This window comes from Calonectris borealis, unplaced genomic scaffold, assembly GCF_964195595.1.
Source record: "Calonectris borealis unplaced genomic scaffold, bCalBor7.hap1.2 HAP1_SCAFFOLD_214, whole genome shotgun sequence".
NCBI classification, from domain to species: Eukaryota; Metazoa; Chordata; class Aves; order Procellariiformes; family Procellariidae; genus Calonectris; species Calonectris borealis.
The window spans coordinates 12,501-32,600 of record NW_027441599.1 but is presented as its reverse complement, the minus strand read 5'-3'; the positions used below and the strand labels follow the sequence as shown (position 1 = coordinate 32,600).

The 20,100-nt window shown below is 48.1% G+C and overlaps 3 long non-coding RNA genes across 3 annotated transcripts; all 3 read left to right on the top strand.

Annotated features, from left to right (window-relative positions):
- Nucleotides 1–1,431: 1,431 nt before the first annotated feature.
- Nucleotides 1,432–6,003, top strand: LOC142077325 (uncharacterized). Its single transcript, XR_012671727.1, has 3 exons — nucleotides 1,432–1,496; nucleotides 3,745–3,803; nucleotides 5,969–6,003. It is a non-coding gene; the product is annotated as an uncharacterized LOC142077325 (long non-coding RNA).
- Nucleotides 6,004–7,417: 1,414 nt separating this feature from the next.
- On the top strand, nucleotides 7,418–9,997 carry LOC142077323 (uncharacterized). Its single transcript, XR_012671725.1, has 3 exons — nucleotides 7,418–7,521; nucleotides 9,640–9,788; nucleotides 9,881–9,997. It is a non-coding gene; the product is annotated as an uncharacterized LOC142077323 (long non-coding RNA).
- A 7,221-nt stretch (nucleotides 9,998–17,218) lies between these two features.
- Nucleotides 17,219–19,617, top strand: LOC142077324 (uncharacterized). The gene is made up of 2 exons (XR_012671726.1): nucleotides 17,219–17,533; nucleotides 18,578–19,617. It is a non-coding gene; the product is annotated as an uncharacterized LOC142077324 (long non-coding RNA).
- The last annotated feature ends 483 nt before the right edge of the window (nucleotides 19,618–20,100 follow it).

The following is a 20,100-nucleotide window of genomic DNA, read 5'->3' as shown; positions in this document are numbered from 1 at the left end:
TGTGTTAGAAGTTAGGTAGCATGCGTGGGGTTGCTAGAAATGAAGTCTAACCCCACAGCATTTTGGGTTTTTGAGAGGAAACCAAGGCACGTAATTTTTAAGAATGATATTTTTATTGCATCGAATGATCTACCTTCCCGTGCAGCTTAGTAGGACATCTATCTTCTTCTATCTACGCCCCAGAAAAATTAAGTCCAAGTCCCTACCTGGTCACATTGCTGATGCAATAGATGCAGTTGTAGTAAAAGAGCAGGCATGGTCGTTTGCTGTAAGGGGGGCTTCCTCTGTTTGGTGCTTTGCATGCTGTAAACTTAAGGCAGGTGAGAAAACTCCCTGCTGCTCCTCTGGCTGCCTTCATTCCTTCTGGTGGTTCGCTCCTCCCCTTTGCCAGGGGATTGTGGGAAGGGTGGTGGGCGGGGCCCGGGGTATATGAGCTACAGCCTCTCCTCAGGCAGCTCATTCTGCTGCTGGGCTTCTCTGGAGGTGGTGGTCTGCTGTTCCTGCAGCTGACTGCAGCTTTTGAGCTGCCTAAGCTCTTTGGGTAGTCTTGTTTTGATATTTAGAGAAGCAGAGGTGTCTGGTTAAGGTAAGGGCTTCGGGACCAGTCAAGGTTCAGCTGCATGTGTAGAAGAAAGCACAATTGTATGCAGCTTTTTTCTTTTCCCCCCCAGGTCAGTAAATTTGTATTGGGTGTTCAGAGGTGGCAAGATGTATGGTTTTGGTTAATAATGTGGTTTTGGTTTTTTATTAATTTTTTATTTATTTTACTTATGCTCCTCTTTGCAGCATGCAGTTTAGCGTTAATATGTTGATATGCCTAGACCGTTGGGGCAACGGTTGTACGGTCATCTCGAACTCAGTAGCTGTTGGCAGGCTGTGTGGACAGCTCTTTCAATGATGTTTTATGGGGGTGAGCTGAGCCATGTGGGAGGGGCTGTTCAGGGGTAGTGAAGGAAACTGAGTCCCAAAGGTATTAAGGCTTGTATGTGTAAGGCTAAATGCTTGACTTCTAAATTTTGTCTAATGATAGGATGTATACTTGGATTCTAGATAGTATTCCTACATGGAAACAAGTCCTCTGGAATTGTTAAATTATTGCTCTGCCTCTGGGTGACTCATTCAGTATTGTTTTTGCAGATGCAGAGGGACGAGCTGTTCAGGGCGATCGTCAAGAGGCGAGCGGAGCACTGGAAGAAGCTGGGTTGGTGGGTGGTATTAGAGGGAAGATGTGACTGGTGGCTATGTGACTACATTATGGTATTTCTATTTTTCTCTTTATTTGAAGGTGCAAAGGGAGGAGCAACGTGGGCTATGGGCACCGGAGCTGACTCTGGCAAGTTGACTGGTGATTGATGGGCTGAAGTAGCGGTTATTTTTCAGGTGTTGTATTGCTGGTAAAGTTATAAGCAAGTCTTGTTGGTTGGGTCTTACAGGTGGTGCGCAAGCTTCAGTGTGGCAACCCAAGCTGATGGAAGCTGGACAGCTTACCGGCCAAGGTAAAGGAGAGGATGATAGGAAACACTGTGGGCAGGCTGCAGTTTCGGGCAGTATCTCGCACATACCTTTTCGCTTGGGTTTCTGCACGTGCCGCACGCACGCTCGAAGGGGCGACGCCGCCACATGCTGACGAAGAGGTCCGAGAAGGTGAGGTGCTTGTGGGCCGGATTGGCATCTAATAGCAAAGTATTACATGCAACTGAAGCATTTCTCTGTGGTTTTGCAGGTGCCATGTGGGCGCCTTTGGAATTGGATCAGCGTTTGAGGTGAGCTGGGTAGTAGAGAGGAGGAGCATGGGGCTGGTGGTTTCTGGCAAGTGCAATGGTAATTTTGTGTCTCTTGGTATCCTAGGCATCAGAAGCGATGACAGCCGCTGCGTCCGACTCTGGAATCGGCGTGGAGCGGGTGAGTGGAATGCAACGCTGTGTCTGAGGTGGGGGATGTTGTGGGAAAGGTCCATGTTGACCGATGTGACGCTGCCTGGCGGCACCGTTGTGCATGCGTCGTTTGTTTTTTTTGCAGATGGTGAAGAGGAACCTGGCGATTGCAGGATTAACCCAGTGGGCTGACTGTGGCTTTTGCTGTAGAGGATGGATTCAGACTCCCGGCCCTCTGAAAGCTAAGTTGAGGCACTGGTGCTGGAGATGGATCGAGGGAGGGAGGGGACCGGGTTGGCGATCGCACGAAGGGGTTTTAAAGACAGTGTAGGGCAGGGGACTGTCCAGGGACAGTTCACCTTGGGCGGTTAAAGGGAGCAGGTTACTTATCAGCGTGATGTTAGCATGAGCCGGGCAGGGCGGTTCCAGCCTGTGTCTGTTGTTGTGTAGTTTGCATGGTCTGTCTTCTGTGTCCTAGGCCTTCCTCAGGTCTCGATGTCCTCTTTGCGCTCGAGGAGCGCAGCATGCGCCTCGGGCACCATCCCTAGGATCTCGAATGCCTGTACTCGTCGGCATAGCGCCAATAGGGCGCTTTTTCCTTGCGTTACAAGCTGAAAGCGTGGATCGGTCTCGTGTCTCGAAGTTTCCGGACGGTCGTCTTTTGCGGCATCCTTCCCGGCTGCGTGAGCAGTTCAGCTCTCTAGCCGTCCATTTTTGCAGACTGGGATTGTTTCCCTGCATCCTTACGTTCTTAGGTCTTGAGGCCAAGCTTCTTGCACATCCATCCTCTCAGTTTTGAGAGCAACTTCTTGTCATGGGCTGTGACGTTCTACTCTTTCTCTGGTGTTGCCATAGAGCCTCCTCATGTCACAGCCCTGCAGGTCTTCTTGCCTGACGGCATCTTCCATTTAGGTGTCATTTTTCTCGCCGAGCTTTTTCTCTCCTCTTTGCGGTATGTTGTTTATAGCGTTCCGTATAGCGTCGGTCTGTGCATGTGTGTGTGTTTGGCTTGGAGCGGCCCTGCCTGGAGGTGTAGAGTCAGGGGTAGGTGGAATAGCCATAAGAGTCTATGGTTAATATGTTGATATGCCTAGACCGTTGAGGCAAAGGTTGTACAGTCATCTCAGATTGAGAAGCCATTGGCAGGTGGTGTGGACAGCTCTTTCAATGGTGTTTTATGGGGAGGAGCAGAGCTGTGTGGGAGGGGCTGGTCAGGCGTCATAAAGCAGATTGAATCTCAAAGGTGTTAACGCTTATATGTTTGGGGCTTAAAGGTTGTGGGTTGTTTGTGTAGTTTTTTTATTAACGGCAGGATGTATTGTTGGATTCTTAATGATATTCCTAAATGGAAACAAGACTTCTGGAATAGTTAAGCTATTGCTCTGCAACTGGGTGACTTGTTTGATGTTATTGCTTTTTCAGATGTGGAGGGACAAGCCCCGCACCAAAGGGTGACGTAGGAGAGGCGTGCGGAGTGCTGTAAGAAGGTGGGTTGTTGCATGGTATTAGAGAGATGATGTGACTGGTGGCTATATGATTACGTTATGGTTGTTTTTTTTTTTATTTGAAAGTGCGAAGGGAGGAGCAACATGGGATATGGGCACTGGAGCCAACTCGGGCAAGGTAAGCGGTGATTGGTGGGCTGAAGAATCGGTTATTTTTCAGGTGTTGTATTGCTGGTGAAGTTATAAGCAAGCCTTGTTGTTTGGGTCTTACAGGTGGTGTGCAAACCTTAACGTGGCAACCCAAGCTGACGGAGGCCAGGTGGGTGAGCTGTCGAGGTAAAGGAGTGTGAGACACGAATCGGTGTGGGCAGGCTGCAGTTTTGGGTAGTATCTCAGCACGTGCCTTTTTGCTTGGGTTTTTGCAGGTGCCGCACGCAGGCTCGGAGGGGTGACGCCGCCGCATGCTGACGAGGGGTCCGAGAAGGTGAGGCGGTTGTGGGCCGGATTGGCGTCTAATGGCAAAGTATTACGTGGCAACTCAGTGAAGCATTTCTCTGTGGTTTTGCACGTGCCGTGCAGGCCGCCTTTGGAGTTGGATCAGCGTTTGAGGTGAGCTGGGTAGTAGAGAGGAGGAGCACGGGACCGGTGATTTCTCACAAACGCAGTGGTAACTTTGTGTGTCTTGGTATCTTAGGTGCCAGAAGTAACGGCAGCCGCAGCGTCCGCCTCTGGAATCGCCATGGGGCAGGCAAGCGCAATGCCACGGCTCTTGTGAGGATGAGGGTGTTGCAGGAGAGAGCGGCGTCTACTGTCATGATGCTTACTGCTGGTGTGTGTTGGGTTGTTTTTTTTTCCAGATACTGAAGAGGAACCTGGTGACTGCAGGAAAATATCAGCTAGCCAATGTGTTTTTTGTCAAGGATGGATTCAAACCCCTGGCCCTCTGAAAGCTAAGTTGAGGGACGATGGCTGGGGAGGGGGCAAGGAGATAAGGTTGGCAATTGCAGGAAGGTGCATTTAAAGTTACTTAGGGCAGAGGGCTGTCCAGGAACAGGTCTCCTTTGGGCAGTTAAAGGGAGCGGGTTACTCTTCAGCATGAGGCTAGGGCAGGGCAGTTCCAGCCTGTGTCTGTTGTTGTGTAGTTTGTGTGGTCTGTCTTTTGTGTCTTAGGTCTTCCGCAGGTCTCGATGTCCTCTTTGTGCTTCAGGAGCACAGCACATGCCTCCGGCGCTGTCTCTAGGATCTTGAATGCCTGTACTCGTTGGCATAGCGCCAATCAGGTGCTTTTTCCTTGTGTTACAAGCTTAAAGCGTGGATTGGTCTTGTGTCTTGGAAGTTTCCGGATGGTCATCTCTTGCGGCATCTTTCCCAGCTGTGTGAGCAGTTCTGCTCTCTAGCTGTCCGTTTTCACGGACTAGGATTTCTTCCCTGCATCCTTAGGTTTTTAGGTCTTGAAGCTAGGCTTCTTCTGTGTACATCCTCTCTGTTTTGAGAATAACTTCTTGTCATGGGCCATGATGTTCTACTCTTTTTGGGGTTGCCACAGAACCTCTTCACATCACTGTCATGGTCCCATGCATTTTCTTGCCAAATGGCGTATTCCGTTCGGGTGTCATTCTTCTTGCCGAGAGATTTCTCTGCTCATTGAGGTGCATTTTTTTGAGTTCCATGTAGCATTGGTCTGTGCATGTGAGTGTGTGGCTTGGAGCTGCCCTGCCTGGGGGTGTAGAGTCACGGGGAGGTGGAATAGCCATAAGAGTCTATGGTTAATACGTTGATATGCCTAGACCGTTGAGGCAACGGTTGTACAGTCATCTAGGACTCAGTGGCTGTTGGCAGGCTGTGTGGACAGCTCTTTTGATCATGTTTTATGGGGGTGAGCTGAGCCATGTGGGAGGTGCTGTGCAGGGTTGGTGAAGGAAATTGCATCTCAAAGGCATTAAGGCTTGTATGTGTACAGCTTAATGTTTGATTTATAAAATTTTTTTTAACGGCAGGAAGTATAGTTGGATTCTAGATGGTATTCCTACGTGGAAACAAGTCCTCTGCAATTGTTAAGCTATCTCTTTGCATCCAGGTGACTCATTCAATATTGTTTTTGCAGAGGGACGAGCGGAGCACTAAAGAAGGAGGGTTGGTGGGTGGTATTAGAGAGAAGATGTGACTGGTGGGTATACGACTACATTATGGTATTTATTTTTTAATTTGAAGGGGCAAAGCGATAAGCCATGTGGGATATGGGCCGAGTTGATGTGGCCAAGGTGGATGGTGATTGGTGGGCTGAAGTAGCAGTTATTTTTCAGGTGTCATATTGCTGGTGAAGTTGTAATTAAGCCTTGTTTGTGTTTTACAGGTGGTGCACAAGCTTCAATGGGGCAAACCAAAATGATGGAGGCTGGACAGCTGAGCGGCTGAGGTCAATGAGAGGGTGATAGGAAACCCTGTGGGCAGGCTGCAGTTTCAGGCAGTATCTCAGCATGTGCCTTTTTGCTTGGGTTTCTGCAGGTGCCGCACGCAGGCTCGAAGGGGCGACGCTGCCGCATGCTGATGAAAGGGTCCGAGAAGGTGAGGCGGTTGTGGGCTGGGTGGGTGTCTAATAGCGAAGTATTACATGGCAACTCAGTGAAGTGTTTCTCTGTGATCTTGCAGGTGCCGAGTGGGCCGCCTTTGGAATTGGATGAGCCTTTGAGGTGAGCTGGGTAGTAGAGAGGAGGAGCATGGGACTGGTGATTTCTCACAAACGCAATAGTAACTTTGTGTGTCTTGGTATCTTAGGTGCCACAAGTAATGGTGGACGCAGCATCCAACTCTGGAATCGGCGTGGAGCAGGCAAGCGCAATGCCATGGCTCTTGTGAGGATGAGGGTGTTGTGGAAGAGAGCGGTGTCTACTGTCATGATGCTTACTGCTGGTATGCTCTTTTGCAGTTTTTTTTTTTCAGATACTGAAGAGGAACCTGGTGGCTGCAGGAAAATATCAGCTAGCCAATGTGTGTTTTGTCAAGGATGGATTCACACCCCCGCCCCTCTGAAAGCTAAGTTGAGGGATGATGGCTCGGAAGGGGGCAAGGAGACAAGGTTGGCAACTGCAGGAAGGTGCATTTAAAGTTACTTAGAGCAAAGAGCTGTCCAGGAACAGCCACTTTTGGGCAGATAAAGGGAGCGGGTTACTTATCAGCATGATGTTAGCGTGTGCCGGGCAGGGCAGTTCCAGCCTGTGTCTGTTGTTGTGTAGTTTGTGTGGTCTGTCTTCTGTGTCTTAGGCCTTCTGCAGGTCTCTGTCCTCTTTGTGCTCGAGGAGCACAGCACACGCCTCAAGCGCCATCCCTAGGATCTTGAATGCCTCTACTCATTGGTGTAGCACCAATAGGGTGATTTTTCCTTGCATTACAAGCTGAAAGCGTGGATTGGTCTTGTGTCTCAAATTTTCCGGATAGTCATCTTTTGCAGCATCCTTCCCGGCTGTGTGACTAGCTCTGCTCTATAGCCATATGTTTTCGTGGACTGGAATTGTTTCCCTGCATCCTTACGTTCTCAGGTCTTGAGGCCAGGCTTCTTGTGTGTACATCCTCTCAGTTTCGAGAGCAACTCCTTGTCACGGGTCATGACGCTCTACTTTCTCTGGGGTTGCCACAGAGCCTCTTCACGTCACCGTCACAGTCCCGCAGGTCGTCTTGCCTGATCATGTCTTCCGTCTGGGTCGCATTCTTCTTGCCGTGATTTTGCTCTCATCTTTGAGGCATGCAGTTTAGTGTTGTGTAGTGTTGGTCTGTGCACGTGTGTGGCTTGGAGCAGCCCTGTCCGGGGTTGTAGAGTCAGGGATAGGTGGAATAGCCATAAGAGTCTATGGTTAATACGTTGATGCGCCTAGACCGTTGAGGCAACGGCTGTACAGTCATCTAGGACTCAGTAGCTGTTGGCAGGCTGTGTGGACAGCTCTTTTAATGATGTTTTATGGGGATGAGCTGAGCCATGTGGGAAGGGCTGTTCAGGGGTAGTGAAGCAGATTGAGTCTCAAAAGTCTTAAGGCTTGTATGTGTAGGGGTAAATGTTTGACTTCTAAATTTTGTTTAATGACAGTATGTATAGTTGGATTCTAGATAGTATTCCTACATTGAAACAAGTCCTCTGGAATTGTTAAACTATTGCTCTGCATCCGGGTGACTCATTCAATATTGTTTTTGCAGATGCAGAAGGACGAGCTGTGCAGGGTGATGGTCAAGAGGCGAGCGGAGCACTAGAAGAAGGTGGGTTGGTGGGTGGTATTAGAGGGAAGATGTGACTGGTGGCTATATGACTACATTATGGTATTTCTATTTTTCTTTTAATTTGAAGGTGCAAAGGGAGGAGCAACGTGGGCTATGGGCACTGGAGCTGACTCGGGCAAGGTGAGCTGTGATTGGTGGGCTTAAGTAGCGGTTATGTTTCAGGTGTTGTATTGCTGGTGAAGTTGTAAGCAACCCTTGTTGTTTGTGTTTTACAGGTGGTGCACAAACCTTAAGATGGCAACTGAAGCTGACGGAGGCCGGGTGAGTGAGCTGTCAAGGTAAAGGAGTGCGAGACATGAATCGGTGTGGGCAGAGTGCAGTTTTGGGCAGTATCTCAGCATGTGCCTTTTTGCTTTAGTTTCTGCAGGTGCCGCACGCAGGCTCGAAGGGGCGATGCTGCCACATGCTGGTGAGGGGCCTGAGAAGGTGAGGCGGTTGTGGGCCGGGTTGGCATCTAATAGCAAATTATTACATGGCAACTCAGTGAAGTGTTTCTCTGTGATCTTGCAGGTGCTATGCGGGCTACCTTTTGAATGAGATGAGAGTTTGAGGTGAGCTGGGTAGTAGAGAGGAGGAGCATGGGACTGGTGATTTCTCACAAATGCAATGTTAACTTTGTGTGTCTTGGTATCTTAGGTGCCACAAGTAATGGTGCCCGACTCTGGAATTGGCATGGAGCAGGCAAGCGCAATGCCACGGCTCTTGTGAGGATGAGGGTGTTGTGGAAGAGAGCGGTGTCTACTGTCATGATGCTTACTGCTGGTGTGTGTGTTGGTTTTTTTTTTTTCAGATACTGAAGAGGAACCTGGTGACTGCAGGAAAATATCAGCTACTCAATGTGTTTTTTGTCAAGGATTTATTCACACCCCTGCCCCTCTGAAAGCTAAGTTGAGGGACGATGGCTGGGGAGGGGGCAAGGAGACAAGGTTGGCAACTGCAGGAAGGTGCATTTAAAGTTACTTAGGGCAAAGGGCTGTCCAGGAACAGTCCCCTTTGGGCAGTTAAAGGGAGCAGGTTACTCTTCAGCATGAGGCTAGGACAGGGCAGTTCCAGCCTGTGTCTGTTGTTGTGTAGTTTGTGTGGTCTGTCTTCTGTGTCTTAGGCCTTCCACAGGTCTCGATGTCCTCATTGGTCTTTGCACTTGAGGGGCACGGGTGCCATCCCTAAGGTCTCGAATGCCTGCACTCATCAGCATAGCACCCCAGAGGCACTTCTTTTCTTGCATTACAAGCTGAAAGCGTGGATCGGTCTCGTGTCTTGAAGTTTCCAGACAGTCATCTTTTGCGGCATCCTTCTTGGCTGCAGGAGCAGCTCTGCTCTCTAGCTGTCCGTTTTCACGGACTGGGAATTCTTCCCTGCATCCTTAGGCTCTTAGGTCTTGAGGCTAGTCTTCTTGCTTGCACATTCTCTGTTTTGAGAGTATCTTCTTGTCACGGGCCATGAGGTTCAAATCCTTTTTCTGGGGTTGCCACAGAGCCTCCTCATGTCACCGTTATGGTCCCATAGGTTGTCTTGCCTGACAGCGTCTTCTGTCTGGGTGTCATTCTTCTTGCCAAGAGTTTTCCCTCCTCTTTGAGGTGCATTTTTTGTAGGGTTCCATGTAGTGTCGGTCTGTGCGTGTGTGTGTTTGGCTTGGAGCTGCCTTGCCTGGGAGTGTAGAGTCAGAGGGAGGTGGATTAGCCATAAGAGTCTACGGTTAATACATTGATATGCCTAGACTGTTGAGGCAACGGTTGTACAGTCATTTCAGACTCAGTAGCTGTTGGCAGGCTGCGTGGACAGCTCTTCTGATAATGTTTTATGGGGATGAGCTGAGCCATGTGGGAGATGCTGTGCAGGGGTAGTGAAGGAAATTGAATCTCAAAGGCATTAAGGCTTGTATGTGTATGGCTTAATCTTTGATTTATAAAACTTGTTTAATGGCAGGAAGTATAGTTGGATTCTAGATGGTATTCCTATAGGGAAACAAGTCCTCTGCAATTATTAAGCTATCGCTCTCCATCCAGGTGACTCATTCAATATTGTTTTTTGCAGATGCAGAGGGACAAGTGGAGCACTACAAGAAGGAGGGTTGGTGGGTGATATTAGAGGGAAGATATGATGGGTGGCTATATGACTTCGTTATGGTATTTCTATTTTTTAATTTGAAGGTGGAAAGCGATGAGCCGTGTGGGATATGGGCACCGGAGCTGACTCGGCCAAGGTGAGCGGTGATTGGTGGGCTTAAGTAGCGGTTATGTTTCAGGTGTTGTATTGCTGGTGAAGTTATAAGCATCCCTTGTTTGTGTTTTACAGGTGGTGCGCAAGCTTCAATGTGGCAAACCAAAATGTTGGAGGTGGGATAGCTGAGCGGCAAAGGTAAAGGAGAGGGAGACAGGAGTCACTGTGGGCAGGCTGCATTTTTGGGCAGTATCTCAGCATGTGCCTTTTTGCTTGGGTTTCTGCAGGTGCCGCACGCAGGCTCGAAGGGGCGACGCTGCTGCATGCTGACGAAGGGGTCCGAGAAGGTGAGGCGGTTGTGGGCCGGGTGGGTGTCTAATAGCGAAGTATTACATGGCAACTCAGTGAAGTGTTTCTCTGTGATCTTGCAGGTGCCGAGTGGGCCGCCTTTGGAATTGGATGAGCCTTTGAGGTGAGCTGGGTAGTAGAGAGGAGGAGCATGGGACTGGTGATTTCTCACAAACGCAATAGTAACTTTGTGTGTCTTGGTATCTTAGGTGCCACAAGTAATGGTGGACGCAGCATCCAACTCTGGAATCGGCGTGGAGCAGGCAAGCGCAATGCCATGGCTCTTGTGAGGATGAGGGTGTTGTGGAAGAGAGCGGTGTCTACTGTCATGATGCTTACTGCTGGTATGATCTTTTGTAGTTTTTTTTTTTCAGATACTGAAGAGGAACCTGGTGACTGCAGGAAAATATCAGCTACTCAATGTGTTTTTTGTCAAGGATTTATTCAGACCCCCAGCCCTCTGAAAGCTAAGTTGAGGGAAGATGACTGGGGAGGGGCAAGGAGACAAGGCTGCTAACTGCAGGAAGGTGCATTTAAAGTTACTTAGGGCAAAGGGCTCTCCAGGAACAATCCCCCTTGGGCAGTTAAAGGGAGCGGGTTATCCTTCAGTGTGATGCTAACGTGAGCCGGGCAGTTCCAGCCTGTGTCTGTTGTGTAGTTTGTGTGGTCTGTCTTCTGTGTCTTAGGCCTTCCTCAGGTCTCGATGTCCTCTTTGTGCTCGAGGAGCACAGCATGCACCTCGGGTGCCATCCCTAGGATCTCGACTGTCTGTACTCATCGGTGTAGCACCCATCGGACGCTGCTTTTTTTGTGTTACAAGCTTAAAGTGTGGATTGGTCCTGCGTCTCAGAACTGCAGATGGTCATCTCTTGCGGCATCCTTCTTGGCTGCAGGAGCAGCTCTGCTCTCTAGCCGTCCATTTTCACGGACTGGGATTGTTTCCCTGCATCCTTATGTTCTTAGGTCTTGTGGCCAGGCTTCTGGTGTGTAAATCCTCTCAGTTTTGAGAGTATCTTCTTGTCATGGGCCATGATGTTCTTCTCTTTTTCTGGGGTTGCCACAGAGCCTCCTTGCATCACTGTCACGGTCCCATGCGTCTCCTTGCCTGAACGGTGTCTTCTGTTTGGGTGTCATCATTCTTGCCGAGAGTTTTCTCTCCTCTTTGAGGCGCATTGTTTGTAGGGTTCTGTATAGTGTTGGTCTGTGCATGTGTGTGTTTGGCTTGGAGCTGCCTTGCCTGGGGGTGTAGAGTCAGGGGGAGGTGGAATAGCCATAAGAGTCGGTGGTTAATACGTTGATATGCCTAGACCGTTGAGGCAAAGGTTGCACAGTCATCTCAGATCGAGTAGCCATCAGCAGGTTGCGTGGACAGCTCTTTCAATGGTGTTTCATGGGGAGGAGCAGAGCCGTGTGGGAGGGGCTGGTCAGGGGTAGTAAAGCAGATTGAATCTCCAAGGTGTTAAGGCTTCTATGTTTGGGCCTTAAAGGTTGTGGGTTGTTTGGGTGTGGTGTTTTTTTTTTAACGGCAGGATGTATTGTTGGATTCTTAATGGTATTCCTAAATGGAAAGATGACTTCTGGAATTGTTAAGCTATTGCTCTGCAACTGGATGACTTCTTCGACGTTATTGCTTTTTCAGATGCAGAGGGACAAGCCACGCACCAAAGGGTGACGTAGGAGAGGCGAGTGGAGCGCCGTAAGAAGGTGGGTTGTTGCATGGTATTAGCGGGACGATGTGACTGGTGGCTGTATGACTACATTATGGTAATTTTTTTAATTTGAAGGTGCAAAGGGAGGAGTAACGTGGGATACGGGCACTGGAGCTGACTCGGGCAAGGCGAGTGGTGATTGGTGGGCTTAAGTAGCGGTTATTTTTCAGGTGTCGTACTGCTGGTGAAGTTATAAGCAAGCCTTGTTGTTTGGGTCTTACAGGTGGTGCACAAACCTCAACATGGCAACCAAAGGTGACGGAGGCCGGGTGGCTGAGCTGTCAAGGTAAAGGAGTGGGAGACACGTATTGGTGTGGGCAGGCTGCGGTTTTGGGCAGTATCTCAGCATGTGCCTTTTTGCTTGGGTTTCTGCAGGTGCCGCACGCAGGCTCGGAGGGGCGACGCTGCCGCATGCTGACGAGGGGTCCGAGAAGGTGGACCGGGTGGGTGTCTAATAGCGAAGTATTACATGGCAACTGAAGTGTTTCTCTGTGGTTTTGCAGGTGTCGAGCTGGCCGCCTTTGGAACTAGATGAGCATTTGAGGTGAGCTGGGTAGTAGAGAAGAGGAGCATGGGGCTAGGGGTTTCTGGCAAGTGCAACGGTAATTTTGTGTCTCTTGGTATCCTAGGCATCAGAAGCGATGACAGCTGCAGCGTCTGAGTCTGGTATTGGTGTGGAGCAGGTGAGTGGAATGCAACGGTGTGTCTCAGGCGGGGGATGCTGTGGGAAAGGTCCATGTTGACTGATGTGACACTGACTGGTGGCACTGTTGTGCATGCATTGTTTGTGTTTTTTTTTTTTTTTGCAGATGGTGAAGAGGAACCTGGTGACTGCAGGGTTAACCCAGTGGGCTGATTGTGGTTTTTCCTTGTAGAGAATGGATTCAGATTCCTGGCCCTCTGAAAGCTAAGTTGAGGCGCTGGAGGTGGGTCGAGGGAGGGAGGGGACCAGGTTGGCAATTGCATGAAGGGGTTTTAAAGATAGTGTAGGGCAGGGGGCTGTCCAGGAACCGTCCCCCTTGGGCAGTTAAAGGGAGCGGGTTACTCATCAGTGTGATGCTAACGTGAGCCGGGCAGGGCAGTTCCAGCCTGTGTCTGTCGTTGTGTAGTTTGTGTGGTCTGTCTTCTGTGTCTTAGGCCTTCCTCAGGTCTCGATGTCCTCTTTGCGCTCAGAGCACAGCACGCACGTCGGGTGCCGTCCCTAGGATCTCGACTGTCTGTACTCATCGGTGCAGCACCAATTGGATGCCGCTTCTTTTGCGTTACAAGCTTAAGGTGTGGATTGGTCCTGCGTCTCAGAACTTTCTGGACACTCCTCTTTTGCGGCATCCTTCTTGGCTGCGGGAGCAGCTCTGCTCTCTAGATGCCCATTTTTGCAGACTGGGATTGTTTCCCTGCATCCTTACATTCTTAGGTCTTGAGGCCAGGCTTCTTGTGCATCCATCCTCTCAGTTTTGAGAGCAACTGCTTGTCATGGGCCGTGAGGTTCTACTCCTTTTTCTGGGGTTGCCCCAGAGCCTCCTCGCATCACTGTCACGGTCCCATGCATCGTCTTGCCTGAACGGTGTCTTCCGTTTGGGTGTCGTCATTCTTGCCGAGAGTTTTCTCTCCTCTTTGAGGCGCATTGTTTGTAGGGTTCTGTATAGTGTTGGTCTGTGCATGTGTGTGTTTGGCTTGGAGCTGCCTTGCCTGGGGGTGTAGAGTCAGGGGGAGGTGGAATAGCCATAAGAGTCGGTGGTTAATACGTTGATATGCCTAGACCGTTGAGGCAAAGGTTGCACAGTCATCTCAGATCGAGTAGCCATCAGCAGGTTGCGTGGACAGCTCTTTCAATGGTGTTTCATGGGGAGGAGCAGAGCCGTGTGGGAGGGGCTGGTCAGGTCTATTGAATCAGATTGATTCTTAAATGGAAAGAAGACTTCTGGAATTGTTAAGCTATTGCTCTGTAACTGAGTGACTTGTTTGATATTATTTTTTTTGTAGATGCATAGGAATAAGCCATGCACCAAAGAATGACAGAGGATGCAAGTGTAGCACCGTAAGAAGGTTGTGGTAAGGTTGCTTTCCATAATGTTTGAGAAGTCGTGGAGATTGGGTGATGTCCCAGAAGACTAGAAGAAGGCTAATGTCACCCCATCTACAAGAAGGGCATAAAGGAGCATCCAGGTAATTGTAGGCCCATCAGTCATACTTAAGTCCCTGGGAAAGCTGTGCAATGAATATTCCTGTGTGATATCACAAGTCACATGAAGCACGCGATTGGGAAGAGCCAGCATGGACTCACCAAGGGTAAATCATGCTTGACAAACCTGATCGCCTTCTATGACAAAGTAACATGCTTGGTTGATGTGGGGCGGCGGTGGACATGGTCTACCTGGATTTCTCCAAGGCTTTTGATATGATTTCCCACAGCCCCCTCCTAGAGAAACTGATGCGTTAGTCTAGACAAGTGGTCTGTTTGGTGGGTGGAGAACTTGCTAACAAGCTACCCCCAGAGGGTGGTAGTTAATAGCTCCTTTTCAAACAGGCAACCTGTTGCAAGTGGGGTCCCCCCAGGGATTGATATTGGGCCCAGCACTGTTAAATATCTTCATAAGTGATCATAGAATCATAGAATCATACAGGTTGGAAAAGATCTCTAAGATCATCGTGTCCAACCGTCAACCCAACACACCATGTCCACTAAACCATGTCCCTAAGTGCCTCATCTACACGTCTTTTAAATACTTCCAGGGATGGTGACTCCACCACTTCCCTGGGCAGCCTGTTCCAAGGCCTGATCACTCTTTCAGTAAAGAAATTTCTCCTAATGTCCAATCTAAACCTCCCTTGGCACAACTTGAGGCCATTTCCTCTTGTCCTATCGCTAGTTACTTGGCAGAAGAGACCAACACCCAACTCACTACAACCTCCTTTCAGGTAGCGGTAGAGTGCGATGAGGTCTCCCCTCAGCCTCCTCTTCTCCAGGCTAAACAACCCCAGTTCCCTCAGCTGCTCCGATAATGGGATCGAGTGTACCCTGATGAAGCTTGATGTGATAACAAACTGAGTGGGGAAGCGGACACTTTGGAGGAGAGAGCCACTCTGCAGGAAGACCTGCTGGATAGGCTGGAAGAATGGGCTAATGAGAACCTTATGAAGTTCAACAAAGTCAAAAGTTAGGTCTTGCACCTGGGAAAACATATCCAGGAGTGCAGTACAGGCTGCGATGTATCCAGCTGGGGAGCAGCTGTGGAAAGGGACCCGGGGGTCCTGGTGGAGAACAAGCTCAATCTGAGCAAACAGCATGCTGCTGCAGCAAAGGCGGCCAATATGATGCTGGATTGCATCAACAAGGGTATCGTCAGCAGAGATATAGAAGTTGTCATCCCACTCTACTTGGCGCTTGCCAGGTCACACCTAGAATACTGTGTTAGGTGTTGTTCCCCACTATACAAAAAAAGATGTGAACAGGCTGGAGAGGGCCCAGAGAAGGGCCACAAAGATGATCAAAAGACTGGGAACCCTGACGCATGAGGAAAGGTTGAGAGAACTGTGTTTGTGTACCCTTGAGAAAAGAAGGCTTAGGGGAGACCTCATCACCATGTTCCAGTAGGTAAATTGTGGTTACAAAGATGATGGAGACTCCCCTTTTACAAGGAGTCACATAAAAAAGATGAGGGGTAATGGGTACAAGTTACTCTTGGGGAGATTCTGATTGGACACAAGAGGAAAACTTTTCACAATAAGAAGAATCAGCCATTGGGATGTTATCCCCAGGGAAGCGGCAGATTCCTCAACATCGGACACTAGTAAGATTTGGCCAGACAGGGTGCTGGGCCATCTTGTCTAGACCGTGCTTTTGCCAAGAAAGGTTGGAGCAGATAATCCTTGAGGTTCCTTGCAACTTGGTATTCTGTGATTAAAGTGGGTCAGCCTGTGGTGTCGGAGGGAAGGTGAGTCTTGTTGGCTATATGACTGCATAATGTTGTGGGTTTTTTTTTCCCCAAAGATGCAAAGCAATGAGCCAAGTGGGATATGGGCACCGGAGTTGACTTGGGCAAGGTGAGCAATGACTAGTGGGCTGAAGTAGCAGTTATTTTTCAGGTGGTGTATTGTCAGTGAAGTTATAAGCATTACCTGTTGTTTGGGCTTCCCAAGTGGTACACAAGCTTCAACGCAGCAGCCCCAAATGACGGAGGCTGGGTGCGCAGGTAAAGGCCAAGGTAAAAGAGGGGGAGATGAGAATTGCTGCAGGCAGGCTGTGCTTTTAGCTTGGGTTTTTCCACACGCTGCAGGTAGCCTCAGAGGGGTGTAGCTGCCCACTGAGGAGCGGTCCGGGAAGGTGAGGAGGTTGTTGGCTGGGTCTCCATTTAATAGCTAAGTATTAAATGGCATCTTGGTTAACCATTTACCTTTTGGTTTTGCGGGAGCTGTGCTGGCTGCCTTTGGAATTGGATGAGCATTTGAGGTGAGCTGGGGTAGTAGAGAGGAGGAGCGTGGGGCTGGTGATTTCTCCCAAGCGCAATGGTAACTTTGTGTCTCTTGACATCTTGGGTGCCACAAGTGACATTTGCAGCATCTGACTTTGGAATCAGGGTGGAGCAGGTGAGCAGAGCACTATGGCGCTTTTGAGGAGGAGGTTAGTGTGATGCTGAATACCAGCACTGTTTTGTGGTTTGGTTTTTTTTTGTTGTGGGTGTAGTGTTTTTTTTTTTTGGCAGATAAAGAGGAACTGGGTGAGTGCAGCAACATCCCAGTTAGTGTTTTGGGTTTTGTGGTTTTTTGTTTTTAGGATGGATTCAGATCCCTGGCCTTCTGAAAACTAAGTTGAGGGACCAGGGCTGGGGAGGGAACAAGGTTGGGAATTGCAGGAAGGGGTTACGAAGTTAGTGTAGGGGAGAGGACTGTCCAGGAACAGTCCCTTTTGGGAAGGTGTAAAGGGAGCGGGTTATTCTTTAGCATGATGCTAGCGTGTGCCGGGCTCGGCAGTTCCAGCCTGTGTCTGGTGTTGTGTAGTTTCTGTAGACTCTCTTCTGTGTCTTCTACAATAGCTTTCTCAGGTCTTGAGGTCTCCATAGCTCTTCATGATCAGCAGGCACCTCAGTAGCCCTCTTGACGGTCTCAAATGCATTGCCTCATTAGCATAGCGCCTGTTGAGCCCTTCTTAGCTTGCCATTGTAGCTTCAAGCATGGACATGCCTGGTAAGCGTTTCGGAGGGGTCATCTCTTGCGGTGGTGAGCCAGGCGGTGCCGGCAGCTCTGCCCTCAGGAGTTCTGTTTCCACAGTTGTCTTTAGGGGTTTCACCCCTAATTTGCCTTAACTTGTCTATGTGGGGCTTAATATCTGATGTGTTTTTTTTCTATCTGCAGTTAGAAGGCATGTGCAAAAACAAGACAGGCTTTTAGTCCTCTCAAGCTATTGGTCAGCATCCAGGTGACTTGCTTTACATGGTTTGATTAGCACAGTCTGTTTGGGTGGAGGTTGTCTGGGCTGGTTTTTTGTATAGCCAGTAGGTATTGCTAACCAGGGTGTACAGTCCCTTTTGTAGTTTTTTGCAGGTGCCCCAGGGTGATTCGGATCCCTGGAGAAAATTCTCAAGCGTGTCTTGCCAGAGCGTCCAAATCGAAGTGAAGAAAAATCAAAGTGAAGAAGGAGCAGGCCCGGTGAATGTAGTGAAGCATCTTCCCTGGCTTGCTCTTAAGAAGGCTGAAACTTTGGAGTTGTACGGAATGGCAATGTTGCTTTGAGGTGTGTGGCGAGACAGTTCTGGGGATGGGTCTAGAATGGGAGCAATATGGCATCATGGCAGGTGGGTGGTGAAACAATGGTGTTTTGAGTGAGGGGTAGAGCAAGTGGTTGTTGAATGAGTGTTAGTTTTTGAATGTGCCTAACCTTGTATGTGTGAAGTTTTTTATTGCAGGCTGTATTTAATGTTGAGAGTAATTTTTTTTTTTAATTATAATAAAAAAAAACCCAGCTGGGGGATTTCTTTTTTTCCCCTGGCTGAGTTTTTTTTTTTTCCCTTGGTCCCGGCCGCTCTGCAAGGTGATGTTCATCGCCAATGTTTGGGCAGAGGTCAGGCTTGGGCCGGGGTTTTTGCAGGCAGGGTGATTTTTGAGGCCTCTGGGAATGCTGTTCCCGGGGAGCGGTGCAGACATGGGGTGATGTCCCGTTGTGGCAGGTTGGTCGCAGAATGGATCGGCGAGAGTGAGGGGTAGCTTGTGTGGTGGCTGAATGAGTGGTGTGTTTTGAATGTATAAACCTTGCTTGATTATGTGGTGTTTTTTTATGTTTCTCTGCAGGTTGTGTGTGGAGTTGAGGTTGTTTTTTTTTGTTCAGAGAGTTACAAAAAAATATAATAAAACCTAGACAGGGGATTTCCCACCCCCGGCTGGGGATGTGTGTGTTGGGTGTGTGTGCTGTATTCTCCCCCAACCCTGGTCCCAGAAACACTGTAAGGGAGTTCATTGCCAATGTTTGGGTGGAGGTTGGGCTTGGGCTGAAGTTTTTGCAAGGAGGATGGTTTTTCTAGGCCTCTGGGAACACGGGTCCTGGGGAGCGCTGTCCTGGAATGTGGCATTTGCCTGTCATTGTATGTTGTGTAGTGAATGGTCATGGGAAGATGATTGATGATCATGCAGTTGAAGGGTGTGGGGAATCAGTGTTGAAGAGGACCAGCTTGTGAAGCAGGTGGGCTAAACTTTATTGTTTAGTGTTAGGATTGTAAATTCTTTTGAGGGGCTTTGTAGTTTCTAATGTAATGATGCTTTATGATTTTGTTTTTGTGTGCAGGCATGGAAGTAGGGGGCCCATTGAGATGAGTGGAGCTCGGTCACTTTCTGCCTAGGATTACAAATTGTGGAGATGATGTCACCTCGAAGAGGCAAACTTAGAGATATAAAGCAATAGACTGAGAATGTAGTGGGAGGGAGAAACGTGGAAAAGACTACTAGCTAGAGAATCACAGGTACTAAATACTTGCGCTGACTCTAAAGGTAATGATGAATTTTTGAGGTCAAATGCATTTTCAAAAATAATGAGTGAGAAGTGATGAAATGTAATTTGTAGGAAGTATTTGATCAACTTGAGAGTAATTTTTGTCTCTAGTAAAAGTATATTGTAGAATTAAAATGTAAAAAATGATATGGGAAAACTTACTGGAAATAGCAATGGACCAATTTAAACATAAAAATTAATAAAAAAAAATTACAGGCAGTAATGTATCCCTATTGGAATCACAGTAAAAACTGAAATAACAAATGAAAGTACAAAACTAAGTGGGTGTTGTTAATACCTATGGTTAAAGATTGCCAATTGGAGGGTGCTGTGGTGGGGAATTGTTACAGGCATTGACAGCTCTTGCTTGAGGACTATTGTGGCAATAATGTTTGTATGTGATAATTTAAGTGAGAATTAGTCATTAGAGGGAGAGTTGTCAATACCTATAGATAAACGTAACTCTTGACAGGTTAAAAGAAAGCATGTGCATTACTGGCTCCTAAGTATATTTAACCTTTACACAATTACAAATAGTTTTTGAAATTACTTTGAGTAGTTTTGAAGAAATGTAGAATACTACTTGGGCATAAATGATGTCCAATTGAACCACTGATGTTAATGGGACACTAGCAGGCATGAATTGTGTCTGAGTAGTATCATAAGGAAAACATCAAACTAGGCAGTAAAGATGGAATGCTAATATGGCTGTGTTTAATTACCTTAATTGCAGCAAGAGCTAATTTTAGTAGTTAAACAACTCCTTAATAGGGTTCTAAGGTATCTTAAAAGAAAGTGATTGCAATAAAGTTTAAATAAAGTTTTCTTTGATCTGTTTTGTGTCTCCTGTGTTTTTTTTGTGTCTGTGTTTTTGGTTTTTTTTTTCTGTCTGTAGCGTTTTTTTGTGTGTCTGTCCGATGTCTCATGATTTGGTTGTCTCTCTGGTTTTTGTCATTGATGTAGTTTTGTCTTTGATTTTGTTGTGTCTCTCTTTCTGTCTTTGTGTGGGTTTGTTTTTGTTTCATGTGTGGTTAGAGGAGGGAGTTATCTGTATTGGTCTTTAGGGGTTGTGGTTTTTTTTTTTTGGCATGTATTAGTGTTGGTCTTGGTCTTTGGGGGTTTTGGTTTTATTGTGTGCATCAGTCTTGGTCTTTGGTGGTTGTGTGGTTGTTTTTTTTTAATGCATGTTGGTATTGGTCTTTAGGGGTTGTGGGTTTTTTGTGCACATCAGTCTTGGTGTTTGGGCTTGTGTAGTTTTTTTTTGTGTGTTTGCTATTTAAAATGTAAATAGCAGCAGTAGAAAATGGCATGCTTCCTGG